The sequence below is a fragment of the Rhea pennata genome, chromosome 12 (assembly GCF_028389875.1).
Source record: "Rhea pennata isolate bPtePen1 chromosome 12, bPtePen1.pri, whole genome shotgun sequence".
NCBI lineage: Eukaryota > Metazoa > Chordata > Aves > Rheiformes > Rheidae > Rhea > Rhea pennata.
The window spans coordinates 17905822-17922450 of record NC_084674.1 but is presented as its reverse complement, the minus strand read 5'-3'; the positions used below and the strand labels follow the sequence as shown (position 1 = coordinate 17922450).

General features: G+C 45.8%; 1 protein-coding gene across 5 annotated transcripts in view; it reads left to right on the top strand.

Moving 5' to 3' along the window:
- Positions 1-16629, top strand: part of FBLN2 (fibulin 2) — a 117343-nt gene that overhangs the window by 22452 nt on the left and 78262 nt on the right. For 2 of the 5 annotated variants that reach the window (XM_062585382.1, XM_062585378.1), the window contains exon 1: positions 3397-3483. The exons of 2 other annotated variants lie outside the window; for them this stretch is intronic. The gene's annotated coding sequence lies outside the window, so the exon portion shown is untranslated. Of the gene's footprint in view, positions 1-3396; positions 3484-7835; positions 7857-16629 lie in introns of those variants that run through there. One more of the 5 variants, XM_062585380.1, reaches the window with a different exon arrangement.

The window sequence follows — 16629 nt, the reverse complement described above, 5'->3', positions numbered from 1 at the left end:
CTGACAAATAGTGCGAACGCATCCCCTCACGGAGACGAACTGCAGCACGCTATGAAATAAAGCCAGCCTCTCAAGATGGGGAGCGAAGCCCAAAAGGGAACCTGCTTTCCGATGGGCTGCTGGTTCCTGGCACGGCCGCTTGCTCGGGGCCAGGACGGGCCCTGTGAAAAGCAGTGGAATCGCTCGTGGGCTTTTGTAAAACAGTTGTTATTAGCAGGAGCGCACGATAAGCAATCTCCCTTCTTTTTCTGTTTTAAGATTTTTGCGTTTTTCTTGAAGTGTTGATGTAGTGGAGTATACCCTAGGGTGTTGCAAGCATCTGAATCTAGGATATCTATATCGTGTAATAGTGTCTCTTGAATCTTGGAAAACTGGTTAACTTGAGCACTTCACTTTTGTTCCTGTACTTAAATAAAAATCAACTAAGGTGCTGGTAATCAAAAAAAGAAATTCATTTAAGTATATTTTGCTCTACTAAAATGTCTCCTCCTTTAAAAGGCAAAAAACTAAATTAGTACTTTATGCTATTTATCGTAAAGCTGAAGCATACTCTGGACTAGAGGTTTCACATATTTAATTGTAGTTCCTGATTACATTGCTTTAGTTCTTGGTTACCTATCTCTGAGGCTGCAAATTTTTTGTTTCCATGCTTGTACAGTGCTGGACTCTGATTCCCTAATGTGGAAGTAAAGTGTCAGGTGCTGCCACAGTTGTGACATCTCTTTACACTGGAGGAAAAACAAAAAAACACTATAACAGGCTGCAAAGCGTGTCAGGCAAGCAGGTGTTGTGTTAAATAAGATAGCCTCCAGTGGGTTTAAACTGAAATATTTCCATTTCTTCTTAAATCTGTTTTTCTAAAACTTGTTTAGAGAAACTAAATAAAATCTGCCACATGCTTGGGCTCTAGCCTCGAAAGTACAAAGTGTGTTGACCTTCATACGGGTCGCTGGGGTTGTGTGCAGGGTTAGGTGGTCCCAAGTGAGCACTTGGGCAGAATTAGGGCCCAGGACGTTGTGTAATAACACTAGTAACTTCTTCTGGTTGTTTTTCTATGACATTTTTCCTGATGGTTAAATTAAGTATGAAGTTTTTCTTTTGATGAGGAAATGAGACCTAAGTTAAAGGAGAAAAATGCTTTCTGCAAATCGCATCCTGTTTTTATCCCCCTTTAATTACCACAGATTTGAAGTTGCGGAGTGACGGTAGCCTATCTGACCTACCTCCCCTCCCCTTCTTAGGGACACTGATACTAGAACTATGGGAAAACTTACACTGCTGGCAAAATCGGTGGAAAATCAAATGTTTAATGTTTTGCTTGAACATTTTGTGGTTTCTCCTGAAATTCTTTGTCTGAAACAAAGGACGTTCTTTGTTCTTTTTAGTGTTTTTTTTTTCCTCCAAAAAATCTGCTATGTCATTGTGGATTGCTGAAGTTTCTACAGAAATGGCATGTTTGCTAGAAGACCTATGTTTGAAACTGTGACAAAGAAAGACAGTGAAAATCTGTGCAAAAGATGCCTGTTTTGATGATGAAAAGTTGTTTGTTGGCAGATTCTTACAAATGTATTCAGAATCAAAATGTTAACGATTTGGAAAAATCTTGAAACCGAGTAATTTCACATGACCCCCTCTTGGAAGCTTCAGAGTTTTGCATTCTTTGCTCTAGCACAATTCCCACTGAAGAAATACTTCAAAAAACTCCCAAGATTATGAATTCTTTTAAAAATGTCATTCCTTGCTTTTTGGGTACTGTACTAAGACATGGTTGTGTATGTTATTCTTATCCTGGCGTGTAGGATCAAAATTAAGCTGTTGCGGGTCTGTGTGCGTGCAGAGAAGACGGGAGCTGAACCGCAGGGGGGACGGCGGCGGCGGCGGCGCTGCCGAGCGTGCGGGCGCCCGGGCTGCCCGGCGGGCAGGCGCCTGCGAGGGCTCCCGAGCCCCCGCGCGTCAGGCAGGCCTGAGCAGTGGTGATGGGCACGCGGACGGACTGCCGGTGGTGCTCGTGCCAGCCTGCAGACTGTGGACGCCTCGTTGTAACCGAGCAAGATAATTTTCCCGGCTAATTGAGGTCTTGAATCCATTATGAAAGACTGTATATTTCCCCTCTGACTATGCTCTTATATATTATGCTATTTCCAGTCTTACATTACACTCATGCTGATTTCGAACAAGTAATTTTAGTCGAGTATTCGACTGAGAAGGTGGGACAGGGGCCTTTCCTGTAGAATAATCTAGTTTATCCAAAGGTCTAGAGTTTGGAGAATGGATAACTGTGGAAATGCGGTACGGACCACTGGGAATCACACGTAAGTTAATTGGTGGTGCTTCTCATGTGGTCAAGTATTTAAAAAAGCAGGGTCCTTAAATGAAACTGTTTTGCCGCCTTCTGGCCGTGAGTGAAAGTTTCCCCAAAGCTTTTCTCGTTTCTGCCGTCTTTGGGCCTCCAGGGCCTCCGTTCCCCGGGATCCCTCGGTGGTGCTCCCCTTTAATTTCTTCTAGTTATTTAAAACCAGATATAGCTGCTCCCTCCATCTGTCTACACTTGGCTGAGAGGGTGAATAGAAAACTCCGGTTCACTTGGGAAGCCCCTGCCAGGTGGGGCTGGATGCGCCTCCTCCTTCCCTGTGTAACTTGATTTAGGAGCGTAGGAAACGCTGACCGCATCGGCAGTGGGATTGCAGAGCATCTGCTCTCACGAACGCAGGGGAATGACGCGGCCGTTGACAGGTTGCACTTTTCAAGACCTTTTCAAGACTTAAAACGTTCGGTAAAAACCTGCACCAAATTGATGCTCATCTGGTGATTGCCCAGGTTTGGGTGCGTGGTGCTTGGGACCAAGCAGTGGGCCAAGCCTTGGTGGGCCGAGCGAGCTGCCGCGGGCCGAGCGAGCTGCCGCGGGCCGAGCGCCCATCGACCAGCCGGGGGTTTGTGGGCCGAGCTGCTGCGGGCCGAGTGAGCGTCCTTGGGCCGAGCGCCCGTCGACCAAGCCTTGGCTGGCCGAAGGTCTGTGGGCTGAACGAGCGTCCGTGGAGCGAGCCTTGGCGGGCTCCACAGGGAGCCTCGGTGGGCCGAGCCCTGCCGGCACCCGGGGCCGCGGGTGCCCGGCGAGCGCCCTGCCGGGGACCCCTTGGTCCCACGATGCCTGGCTGAGGGGCCACCACCGCGGGCGCCGTGTCCCCCTGCGCGCCGGCCCGCGGGGGTGGGGAGGTGGGAGCCGGCGCTGCCGCGGTGCCCGGCGCTGCCGCAGCCCTGCCCGGGCCGGGCCGGGGGGCGAGCGCCGCTCCGCAGCGCCGAGCCGCTTCCTGAGGCGTCGCGGGGGGTAAAAAGCGAATTAACCATATCATAGGCGCGCGGTACTTCCCTGCTCAGATTACACTACAAAATCTGGGCAGTTCCTCGGCTCGAGCTGGAAGAGGGAATTCGGGAGCGCGAGCAGCGCGTGGAGCAGAGCGCAGCTAACGTGCCTGGAGACAAAAGGTGACAGGAGAGCAAGCGGCATCGCGGGGCGGCGCGGCGGCGGGGCGGCGGGAGTCCTCCCTAGCGGGGCGTCTGCCGCGGCTTTGTTGTGAGGCGCGCGGGGCGGCTGTGAGCGCTGCTTTTGCTTTCTGCCCGTGCTCTGCTGGTTGCAGAGATCGTATCTTGCCGCGTTTACCCTTTGGTTTTGCGCGGACTTTCTTTTCCAGCCTTCCTTGCTAACCGTTAATCAAAATCTGAAGCCCGCGCTGAATATCTTCCGTTTGATGCGGTTTAAAGGCTTAAGCAGAGAGGGGAGGATTTGCTTTGCTAGCCAACCTGCCGGAGCGGCGACCGCTCTGCCCGCGGACAAAGCTGTTCGCCGCAGGGCTTTCTGCAGGGCGCTCCGCAGCGGGACGCGCGTGCTCGCGCTCCTGGCCGGGTCTCCGCCGGCTGCTTCACCCTCCCCTCAGGAGCGGGCTTCTTGCAAAAACAGTGATTTCCAGTGCTGCCTCTGGCCTTTGGACTGCGATCGCGACAGCCTTTTACCTCACGTACTGAAGCAAAAGTGAGGTTTGTTTTTGTTAATGTAAGTCAAGAAGTAGCAATGATTCAGTGTGACAGGCTGAATGTGAGCCATATGAGCCGAGCAACGCGAGCATAAAGGATGATTGTGCTGCGAAATATCTCCAAGTAATTCAGATTTTGACACACTTACCACTTCTCGAGTTGCATTTCCCCCTCCCGGCTGCCTTGCCCAGCCCCCGCAGCCAAGGCTCTGATGTGATGGAAAAATATCTGCATTGTCTCCGGGAATAGCAGCGGTCGGGGGAAAAGCGCTGTGCTCCTCTGAGTTTTATTATAGGAATGTGGGAGCTTCACAAAGACGCTATAATAACTGCACAGACTTAATTTATAGCCTTGGGTTACAACATCAGGGACTTGAGCAGCTTAGGCTCTGGATGCTAGTTCTTATCACTTAAAAAGAGTAGGAGTCATTTACCTTTTTCATTAACTGTTGTTGGCACGTGCTGGTAGATAATAGTCCTCTGATTTAAGACGAATTGCGTTTGGGTTGGACATGTGGAGCGTAGCTGCCATGAGCGGCGCTACGCGTGTAACGAGTTGCATGTTACAAGAAAAATGCTTGTCCGCGAGATCCCCGTCTCGCTGGGCAGAGTGCCATCGCCAGGCCTCCTCTTGGGTGGAGGACTTTATAGAGCCATTTTTTTCCAATTAAGTACTCCTGATTTCTTTTCTGTCTGTGTTTTGTTTTTTGTTACACACTTCCTTTTTATCTGCAGCTTCTCTGTACGGATGGCAAATGAAGGCTGTTTAGTGTTAAATGATACATGTTAACAGCAGTTATAGCGTGTCTTAGCGTTTGGAGGTAGGAAGCAGTGACAGGTAGCATTTCAGTTCTAGTTGGAGCTTTTTCCAGGTATGTGGAAGCGTGTGTGTGGTATGTGTATGTATGTAAGTGCAACATGTTAGTGTAACATCTGTAACTTAAGACATACTTTAAAGGCTCTTAAATTCAGGATTGAAGTCTGTTCTCTTAGCTGGTGTAAGTATATCATGCAGACACAATAGATAAATAGTGGAGTAAATGAGAACAGAACTTGGTTTTCAAGTGAATCTGTTCCAACGCATTGGCCCAGTCAAAACTCTGCTGAAGTTGTTAAAAGGACCCCAGTGACACTGATGGAAACAATACTAAAGTCAAACATTAGATGGTCTAGATTGCTGCTTAGCATTACATGTGAAATTTTTAAAGAGGCAAACCAAAAATAATAGACCAAATACTATTTTTAAGACAGAATCCCAGAAAAAAGGTCTGTCATCAGGTTCCAAATGATTTCTTACTTCGCTTTAACAATGAGCTATCCATTATATGGTCTTAATTTATGGAATGTTAAACAATTTCTGGCATTACTGTGCCCCTGCAGGAAGAACAGATGGTACTTTGAATGAGTTTTGCAATGGGATAAAATGTTCCAGGTCTTCAACAGATCATATCCATCTGTAAGAAAGAAATAGCATTTGTGTAAAATAAACAGGGTAGAGTCAAACAACTTGAAATCCTCTGCTGAAAGAAAAACAATGTTTGTAGGCTGAGGTGGTAGTGTGCTTTGGCAGGTAATGTGGAAAGCTATCATTTAACATTTGTGAATATTTATTTTGGTTACATATCCCAAATGGGAAATCTTGCATATTAGGATTCGGAAGACAGTGGTCAGCATATAACATGGTCAATATATACTGACAGTAGTCTGTGTACAGGAGGAGCATGTTACATTTGTAATTAAATAGATAGGCTGTGTCTTCATTTTTTGTCTCCATGCAATAAAGCTCTGTCTTATTTGATTTGTAGAGTTCAGGCTCTGGGAGAATTGTGTGTAGCAATGAAAACCAGAATCCTGACAGTCCCTATTACATTCATGTATAATGTAGCTAACCCCACAGAATGCAGCAGAACATCTTTCGTCCTCCATGGAAAATAGTCCTAGAAGTTAAACACAGGAGTGGGAGAATTGCAAAGAGTTGCACCAGTTTCCTTCTCCATGCTTCTAAGTGACCAGAAGCCTTGTCTGAATGTTGGACCTCCATCATTTTTCAGAGCCTTGTTGTGATTCTCCTAGCCTGCCTGTTGGCCAGTGATTGCTTTCTCCTCTCCTTTCTCTTCTCCATGTGGAGAAACATAGCTACTTTTGAAATCTTCTTTCTCCGTGCTCGCTTAGGTGATCTTTGAACAGCAGCTTGTCATTCATTCTCATTACGAAGTCAAGCAGATCTGCCGAGAAGTAGTAGAGGAAAACAGGACCCAATAGCCCTTGCAAATTTTCTGGTGCAGCTGCTGGAGGTAGAGAGCTCTCTGCAAATGCAATGAAAATAATCTGATCTGTATTAGAGAAGAACAGGAATGAATGATGTATTTTTATATTATTTTTGGGGAATTTCAAGTAGATTTAATTGCTAAAAATGGTTAGAAAAGCTGAGAGGATAATTGCCTTGGAGATTTTTTGTCTCCACTCTTCATAGAAACAGAACTGCCTGGACTTAGGATAGCACGGAGCACTTCCAGTATCTCTTTGCCTTCACAAATCTGTCTGTGAGGCTAGGGGCAGACCTGCAGACCTGGACAGTAGATCTACTTCTGAGGATAATTGCTAACAGCTACGGTCTACGTTGACACATCTGTGCTGTACTGTTTCTCTGCATTCAGTTTAAGGTTGTCACCAATCTGTCTGTGACTTTATGCAGCAGGTAGAAACTTAGGATGAGCAGCAAATTTGTACTGAATGTATAGGCAGGTATGAGACTCCTGCTGTTTCGTACCACCTCTGTGTTGATGGTTGGTGGTATGCTGCTTTATTTAGTGTGGTACAGAGTCCTTATGCCTGGAAGCCTCGTAAAACCTCCAGCTTTAAAACCAATATTCTTCATAACTTTAACCTGAGCTTCTTCCAGAGAGGTGTTTATCGTGTGGAATGGTTACGGCCAGAGTCCCATCACGTTTCCTCAAGTTATACAGCTTTAGAGGTAGTTAGGATTTGATCCCAGGTCCATGGTAGGTGTGTGGACCATGCACCTTTGGGAGTGCTGTTCAGCCTCTTCACCAGTCCATTCTTCATTCAGGGCAATGCTCGTGTTTTAAGCCAATCTAGTTTTATCAGGTACCCGCTCGTCCTAATGTTACGTGGTTTGGTGAACAGAAGTTTCCCATTCAGTTTTTCTGTCCCTCTCACAATTCTGTGAGCTGAGATCATATTCCCTTTGAACTTCTCCTTTGCAAACTGAGAAGTCACAGGCTCTTCAGCTTTATCCACCTGAAAGCAAGGTGTAGCTCCCAGTACAATGTGTAAAAACAAGCTCATGTCTAGGGGCAATCCCTCCATCCTGAAGTGAGCATCAGGGGTATTAGTTGCCTTCTGAAGGTTCACCCATCTCTCCACAAATGTTACAGGAGATTCCATCAATTACATAATTCCTAGAAAACTGAAGCTAAAGTAAATCTGTGATTGTCAGAGAATTTAGGTTTGCGATCTGCTTTGTTTTGTTCTTTGTACTTTGAATTCTCAAGATCACAGGATCGGCTACTTTCTTGCAGAAATGATTCTGCAAAAGTTACAGTGACTTTATATTGATTGGAAAATTGGTGCAGATCTTCCCCCTCCCAGGCTCTGAGAGCAGTCAGCTGGGTGTGAACGTCTGACCGGGCTGCCAAAGTGTTTAAAATCATCCGGGGGGAGGCGAGGTCACGCCGCGGGACGGCCGCGGCAGGCGGCTCTTTCTGCTGGAGGCCCCGGGCTCGGAGGCCGCCTCCGTGGAAGCGCTGGTGGAAGGAGCTGAGGGCAGCCAGGACAGCTGGGATACCTCTGCTCTCGCTGTGGAGGGTATGTTGTCTTCCTAATCGTGTGGGTTTACTTTTCGTAGTTTCTTTTTACACCAAATGTTCAATGTTTTAGGGAGACCTTATTTTTATCTTTTACATACTAGTGACTTTGTCATCTTAATTTTTTCTTGCTAATCTTGTGCTGGACTGTACCTAAGGAGCATGAAGGGAGGGAGTATCAGCTCATTCTTCTTCCACTGAATTAATGATTTATTTCCTCTTGCTTAAATGCTCTTACAATTCTAGGTTTTATTCAGCTGGAAAATAAAATACAAGCTTCTTCCCCTTACGGGAGAAATATTGGTCAAAATATAATTTAGTTTTTTTTAAATATAGGCTCCCAAGAGCAAATAGGCTGTGCTCCTTTCTCCATACCGCCTGCTTTGAATATTGTTCATTTTAATGAAAATCAGATTCAATTTATTGTTTGATTAGCATATTCAACAAAAACAAGATGTAAAAGGAAAAGAAGTAATCTTATTATTTAAATTATATACACCTCTAAGCTAACATGTTAAAAAAAAAAAAAAACTATCAGCATTTTATGTTAGTGGGAATAGCTGCTTGTATATAATTTAAACAAGAATAGAACTCTAAGCATTTGCTTGCTCTGGAGTCTCTCTCCAACATAGCAGGAATACCTAGATGTGGCCTGGCATGAAAAGCAAAGTTTGGATTGTATCACTTTTCTCCCTCACTAAAAGTCTATGCAATTAAGTGGGGCTAACTTATTTTTAATTGTATTTGAAAGGATCTGACTTTTTCTAATAAATGTTGGAGAAACTCAGGTTAGTTTCCTTGATAAACTTGTTCTCTGCTGAGCAACAGTTAAAGTGACAAGAATTGTCTTAACTTCAGTCAAAAGCTGCTGAAGGCTTTCAGTTTTATGCAAAAAAAGGAGAAAAAAAAGGTGAAATTTCCATTTTGTTAGATATCTTAAGAAAACATGTTATGTCACCCACTAGAAAAAGCTAGATTTTGCAGCATTAACAACTCCAGGGTGTAGAAATTTCTAGTTTTGAATATTCTGCCCTTATCTGCAAGTTAACATGGGTTTACTTGTATTTGTTGATGATCAATAATTTAAAATATTTAGGCATATAGACCACACATTTACATAGTGGTCCATAATAGCTTCTTGTGGTGATAGAAAATGTAATGTATAGCTTGCAAAGATAGCTTACAAGATTTGTTCTTCTAACATCATTCTGTTTTGTAGGGTAAATATGGTACATTATGGGTACAAGAAGTGCATATGGGCATCTGAGGGCAGAATTTAACTAGGTGCATTTAGACCTAAAGCAGACTTTTTGTGATCTCTGAGTATGTCAGCCTGAGATTCTGTACTGTATATGGGAATAAAATCTGCTCGTATCTCCAGAAAATTATCCTCCATATTAAGGCTACATCTCAGACAGCTTGGGTCTGATCCAAAGCTACTGAAGTCCATGGAAAGAGTCCAGAAACCGAGTGCTTTGTACGCGGGCTGCCAAAGGGGTTGTGCATTACCTTGACCTTCTTTAGAGGGTAGAAACATGCCAGGGGATTACAAGAAATGTGAGTATTTATATGTGTGTTTTAGGTACATATAGATGTACATATGTGTTTTCGTATACGCTGCGATCTTTCAACATGGAGTAGTACTAGATGTCTCACTTTCATCAGGTTCAAAGTACTAGTCAATTCTTTCATTTATGATGGCTTCTAAATAGCATTAAATCTACTTCAGGTTAGTTATAAATGAATTTGGATGAAGCTGTCTCATCTGAAATGCTTCTCTAGATTTTTATATTTAAAAACAGAGGTAGCATCACTGGCCTGTGCATCTCTTGGAGGATAAATGGGGATCGGAGGGCAGTCCAACCAGATTCTCTCTGGTGAGGCATGAACTTTATCTGTCCGTAGGAGGTAGAAGTTGTCCTAGTCAAGTTGAATTCATGCGGCTATGTGACCTGCCTCTCTCATCACCCACAGGTTTGATGGCCACCAAGGAGCAAAACTTTCTCTAGGCTCGTGTTCAGCCTGCAAAGTATAGGAGAGTTTACTTTCCAAAACCAGGAGTCATGCAGCAACTCCCAACATTTATAACGCAACTCTTCACAATCCCTGCAGGCCACTGAGGAATGAACACAGGGTGGAAATGGGAGGTATTGCAACAGTAACTTCTGTTAGTTACATCTGGCAATATGATAGTTTCTGAATGATAGGCTCTAAGATGAACGAGCAGAATGTGCATCTTTTCACGTTTCAGTATCCGATGAACCAAATTAATTCCATTATCTTTTATGGAAAGTATATGCAGGAGTAGTTTTGATTGACGGTTACATCTGTGACTGCTGACTGATTAGCAGCATGATAGATGTAGGCTTCAGCTACAGGGATTTTGTTTTCATTCATGGGGAAAAATTGCAGGTTTCTTTCCAGCATGTTTTTGCATTAAAACTTTTCAAAGTGCTCGACAAATAGTAGGCTTTGATTTCCATTTGTTTAACGTCTGTAGTAATTAACATTTCTGTGAGAACATTTTAACCAAATGTTCTAGTTTTTTCTCCTTTAAAATAATAATTTTATTCTATAGCTAAAGCATTTAATCGGTATGTATAATAACCCTGATTTGGGCTTCTTTTTTTTGTAACCATATGAAAGGAAACCATTCCTTAAGAATATATCATCATTGATGCATATTGTGGCATCCTGGACTTCATTAATTTATAGTTGAGAACAGCTCTTACATGTAGTTCACTAACTACACTTAGCCAACAGTCCACAGTTTCACGAAGCACGTGGAGAGAAGGCATGTATGTGAGTGCTGAAATAAACCTGAGTCTCTGCCCTTCATACCAAAGAATATTTGGGCAAATACTCAACCAGATTCATTAGCTGAACTGTTTTCAATGCAGAGTAACAAGGCTGGATCCTTACCCAGCCTTTCTTTATGGAATTGGTATCTGAACCCCATTTCCTCCATGGCTTGTAGAAACCCATATAATAGGAAATAGAGAAATGAGGAGGTGACAATTTAAATACAGTGGTGCTGGTACCAGTTTGTTTAGAGATGCATCCACCATGTATCTTTTGCACCTCCATTTCCTCCTGTGCCCAAGGTTCTTGTGTGCAGTTTCAGGTGCAGACTGGTCCCTGGCAGTAAAGGTCCTGCACAACCTGTCTCTCAATAAAGCCTGAAGCTTCTGGTTCGTGCCAGATGAGATATCCAGATGAGTTTTGGAGCTAGAAGTGGTGGTTGAGGCAGCTGCTTCTACTTGTGCTGCTTATTCTTCCCCCCCCCCCCCCCAGGATTGCTATTGAGTTCGAAATCGTCTAATCTGGGATGATTCCACCAGTAAGAATGCACTTGGGGTAGGTATAGGACTGAAGATTTTGCAAATGAAAGATTCTGTGAAAGATTACTTTAAGAAAGAAAATGTAATCCCAGCAACCTGAGGCAACGGTATTTCCTTCAAGCATGGGGAGGAGGTGAAAAAGACAGTGAGCTGTGAGAGTGATGCCTCCAAAACCTGAACAGAATTGCAAGCTACGGTGGGAAAATTTGCGCTGACATTTAATCCAGGCGACAGAATACGCTGTGGGGTCTTCCTTCTCCCGTTCTTTCCCACCAGCGTTTATGCAGAGGAACAGGGCCAGGAGCACCCTGTCTGCCTGGGACAAAGAACACGACGGCCTCGTCCGCTGTCTCTGCGTAGTGTTTGCTTAAGAGCCAGAACGCCGGCAGGAGGACAGTGCACGTACATAAGTTCACCTACTGTTGTGAGATTCGCAGCTAGGTGCGTTCTGGCAGCTGGGGGAGCAGAAGATGTATTTTCTCAGCTGTGCAGCAGAGTACAGCTAATGAAAGGAGCTGGTTTGTTGCTACAGTTGGTTCCTGAGAGCACATTCTCTCTCCTGAGAGCTGGATGTGGATCCTGTTGAGTCATAAAAGAAAAGGGTTTGATCTTAAGTCCTTCTGGGTATTTTGCTACATTGTAAAGATCGTTGTGCATTTGGAGGGGAAAATGTCACAATTTGCAGCCTATTCCTAGGGTAATCCTGACTGTAGAGGGCAACTACGTGTATTATGGATCAAAAGAGTTCTGCTGACAGCTGTGTGTAAAGTTGTGGAGAAACTGTGAAGCAAAGAAAAAAGTAAGGCACTGTAAAATGCTAGCTGTAAAATAAGTGTTATTTTTCTCCTTATCGGTGGGTAAAATTTCACTATTAATCATGACAATGTCAGGGCACTTTTACAGAAAAATTATTTACTACAAAATTATAGTATTGAAATTTCGTTTTGACGCTCCTTTGAAGTGAGTTGTCAGACTGAGGCAAACCCCTGTGATGTATTTTGGAGGGTCTCAAATCAAGTTCCCCAATGCTAACGCTGAAGTTCAGGCCCCGGGTAATGGGAGAGCTGTGGTGGCTCTGCCTGGCAGGGCGACAGTGCTAAATGGTAATGCTGGTCCTTTCAGTCCTCCCCCAGTGAAAACGGTTGTTAATTACTTCCAAACACTGCCACAGGGTAGGAAACATCACTTGCTAAACTGTCAATTAAATAGCAGGATTTCTTTTGCCTGGTTTGTATTTTATGGTGTGGTGGGGGAAACTTTCATTTTCAACTGTTCCAGAGGGCTACCTGAAAATAAGCAGATGTGCTTCTGTTTAGTGCCTGTACGCTCTAAAGTCCCACCAAAAAATCGGGTTATTGATTCTCTCACTGCTTAGGGCTGAGGGGGTCAACATGCTGGCAGGACTAGTGGGAAATAGAACATTGCAGTAAGAAAACTAAGAAACCCAAATGCTGAATCTCTGCGTTACTTGAACTAAGTTTAAAGTAGCACTGTCGTCATGTAATTGAAGAAGGAAGAAATGCAGAGAGGAGATCGAGGGAGGGAAAGGGAATGAGACTTTCAGACTTTGCATGCCACGGTCCTTGAGCCTGCAATGGTTTTTTGCCTTGGGGACGATGAGTAGCAGCCGTGCGCGTATGTGAGCTCTGAGCAGCAGTGGGAATGAGCAGAGGAACGGAATATCCTGGAGAACGTTTGAGGGAGCTGAGGGAGCTCTGCATGTCCTGGGGCTCACCCTGCGTGCGAGGGGCTGCCGAGTGGAGGGACGTGCCTTGCCCACATGCTGCCAAAAGAGCTCTCTTATTAGTTCATAACTTGTGAGCTTTGACAAGGTTTTGTTGGCTGTGTCCTGGGAAATGTTCTTGAATGGCCTTCGCTCAGTTTGCTTCACTTTTTTTTTTTTTAACTCAGATTTTTTGACTGTCATGAAAATAGCTGGATTATGTAATTGTGTTTTTGAGGTACATATACAGTCATCTGAAGCTTGGTGATGTAAGAAATATGTCTATCAATAACAAACATACTTATTTTCACTGAAAAAAGTTAGGCTCCTTCTGCAGCGAGTGAGTGACCCGGCCGTGGCTGTGTGCAAGGGCTGCTAGAGTATCGTATCCACTGACACTGCGTTCACGGCATGCCGAGGGAGCCTGAATCTTCCTTGGCTTGATGGATGAGGGCCCTGGCGGCCCTGCTCTGGGAAAATAGAGTTAAACACAGTGACGGGCAAGGATGTCGCCAAGGTCTCTGCTTTTATGGCTCTCCCAGGTGCGCGCCCCCCTCTCCCTCGCGGCGCGGGCTCTTCGCAGCGGGGGCAGCAGGCTTGGGGTCTTCCAGCTGCCTTGGTCCTCTCTATCTGCGCCCAGCCCCGTTCCCGAGCTCTCCATTGCCAGCGTGCTGGAGCTGGGCAAAGACCAGCCGCTCCGCGCGCACGGGGCCGGCTGGGCTCCTGCTCGCCTCCTCCCCGCCGTGTGGGGCGCTTCTCTCTCGCTCCCCTCGCAGCTGCCATCCTCCCACTGACTCGCTCTGAATTTGTTGCAGCGGCAGCTCCCGGTGACAAAGAACGTCGCCAGTGAGCCAAATACCTGCCCTGCTGTTTTGGGCAGGTCTGGGCAGAGGGCGAGCACTGACCCACCAGACCCAAGATGTTATTTGCAGACTCTCCTGACCAGGCGCTGCCCTGTCATTCCCTTGGAGCTGGGCTGCCTTCACCCTTCAGGACTTCAGTGGTGGCTTCAAGAGCTGCGTGTTCTGGAAGAATGAGGCAGAGCTGGCTGGCCGCTACTGCTAATGCTTGGCTACTTCCTCCTAAGTACCTTGGGTGATGCTTTTCCGTTGCTGCAGTGTATTGGGTTGCTGTTTGGATGCGGGCATGGAGCACCCCTTGGAGAACCTCCTTGGAGCTGTCCTCGGGGCGCTCTGCGGGGAAGGAGCTCTCCCAGCCGCCCCGCTCCTTGGGCACAGCTCGGGTACCGCGCCGCTTGCTCCTTGTTTTTGCCACTCCTGAGGTCTCCATTGAGTTAACAAGTCTCTAGGTTCCCAACTGTGTATTTTCTAATCTTTTCTCTGAAAAGGGGGGAGGGGAGCAGTAACTCATTTCTTATTAAAAATAAAGCAGACGAAAGCTGCCCGCAAGAGCTGTGACTTCTGAAAACTGGCTGATTTTTGCCAAGGACCGGAGCATTGGCGACACTGAAGTGACTAAGCATCTTGTGCTTTACTTTCGATACGAGAAAGGAAGAGCAGCTGACTGGATTTGGATTTGCTTTGTGGTTTATCCTACCCCTCTCCTCTTCCCCCCCAACGCGGGTGCTCTAGATGCAAAGTCTGGTTTCAGGCTGTCTCAAGTCTTGTTACTTAGCGGGCAGAAAGGACGAACTCTGTGCGCTGCGTATCTCAGAGGAGTGCTAAAGGAAACATTTCTCCAGCTTTTCATTCATTCTTCTGGTGAGCAGCACTTGAATTACCTCTGCCGGTGGGACGGGCTGGGGATAGCCAGGAATTCTCCCTTCCAGCGTTTGGTGAGATCACAAGTTTCCAGGTTGTGCGGGTGTGAAGGGAAGAGCTAATCCCCTGGCTGGCGCAGCCCAGGCGGGGCTTACCGGGCTGAGGGCTTCTTCTGTTTTTCATACAAGAAAAATCTCTCACAAATTTCCATTTTCTCTTGCATTTAAAAGGGATTGTTCTTAAACTGATATTTCCTTCCGTCCCCTCCCTTCTTCCTGCCTTAGTTTGAAACTGTGACCGCAGCCATTTAAGAGCTGCTGGCAGCTGCAGCGGACCAGAAAGGTCTGGCTGGGGAGAGGTGCTAAAATACACAGACTGGCAAAATACATTAGCGGTGTTATGCAGTGTGGGCGTGCACACGCGCGTCAGCCTACCGCTCCGCTTTTCGGAGCGCTTCACCGATGCGGTAGAGGAGAGTTGCGGTGTCACGGATGAGGGCTGCGATGTGCAGCCCGAGCCCTGGCAGCAGGCCTGGGCGGTGCAACGCTGCGGGGGCCAGGAACGGGGCTGGTGGGATCCCCGTGGGCTGGCGAGCCTGCTTTGTGCAGGTGGCGAGGGCCGCTGCGGCATGCCTCGTTTCCCCTCCGGCAGCTGATTGCAGCGACATCCTCGTTTCTTTGCGTTCAGGAAACATGAGCATAGGTTAATGGAAGGACGTAAGTGGCTGAGGCCCTCGGCTCCACCGGCACAGCACGTGCTCCTGTCCCTGGCGCGGGAGTGATCGTGCAGCTGTCTGCCACCTTCTCCTTTTGCATCAGGCTTGCATCTGGCCCTGCACACCCTTCAAAAAAAGGTGTATGTCAAAACAGCACTTCTATCTTTATCATCCTAGCAAAGGGCAATTTAGTGAGGAGCTGAGGCAGAACAGAGAAAATAATAGTTTTGGCTAAACCTGTTTGCACAGATCTGCAGCTGGTTAAGCAGCTGATACATCTTCAAAGCTGGGCTTCAGTGGAATCTCATGCAGGTGTTGTCCTCCGTGCTGGGATTAATTTGTTCTGTTTGTTGCTGTTTGTTTATAAATGACCGTCTCTTTCTTCAGTGAACATTTGAAGGAATGCTCTTGATCCTGCAGTCTCTTTTTCACATATGCACACCTTCTGTAGTTGTTCTGTGGACCCTGGGACAACTTTCACAAGGGAAGACTATGCTCCCATGAAAACTTTGAGGGAAAGTGCCTCGTCACCTCTGGTTGCCTAGAATAGGCTTTCCAGTTCCGGACTGAAGTGAAACCATCTGGAAAGAAATATCCCAATAAAATACTCTTCTTAGTTTAAAGAAGTTGCACATTTCTAATGTCTAATGTTGTGTGGGAACACACTGGTTTCATCAGCATTTTCAAGTAGTACAGCTGAACTGTTTTAGTCAAGTCAACATTCTTCCTCTTGACTTTATGTTATGGCTTTGATTGAAATAAATCAGTTTCTGAGTATATTGTTTTTCAGAAATGTCAGAATTTATAACTTTTTCATCCCAAATTGAATCTAAGTAAGCATTTTAGAATCTTGTTTTGTTCTACCCACCCATGTCCCCCACCAGAAGACAGGAATATATATATATATATATATATATATATATTTTTTTTTTCCCAGCCAGTGCTGATTATAGTTTTGATGGTTGCTGTTGTTAGCTTTTGATCTCCTGTCATGGAGAAACTAGTTGCATTTGCAATGGAATTTTTGCATTCTTGTTTCCTTTTCTGTGAAGATGTGTGCCTGTACTTCATCTTCCTTTGGACTCTTGTTTTTTGGAGCTGGTCTGCCGTAAGATCTTTGGTTTTTCCTTTCCTAGGAATCCTTTGTAAAAGAAGGAACTGAGAAACAAGGAACTTCCTTGTGGTTTGATCATTCTCTTTTATTGCTGATTTAATTCACAGGTTTACTTCTGTTGACCTGGAGGGCTTAGTCCTGATTGGGAGCACTGGCTTTC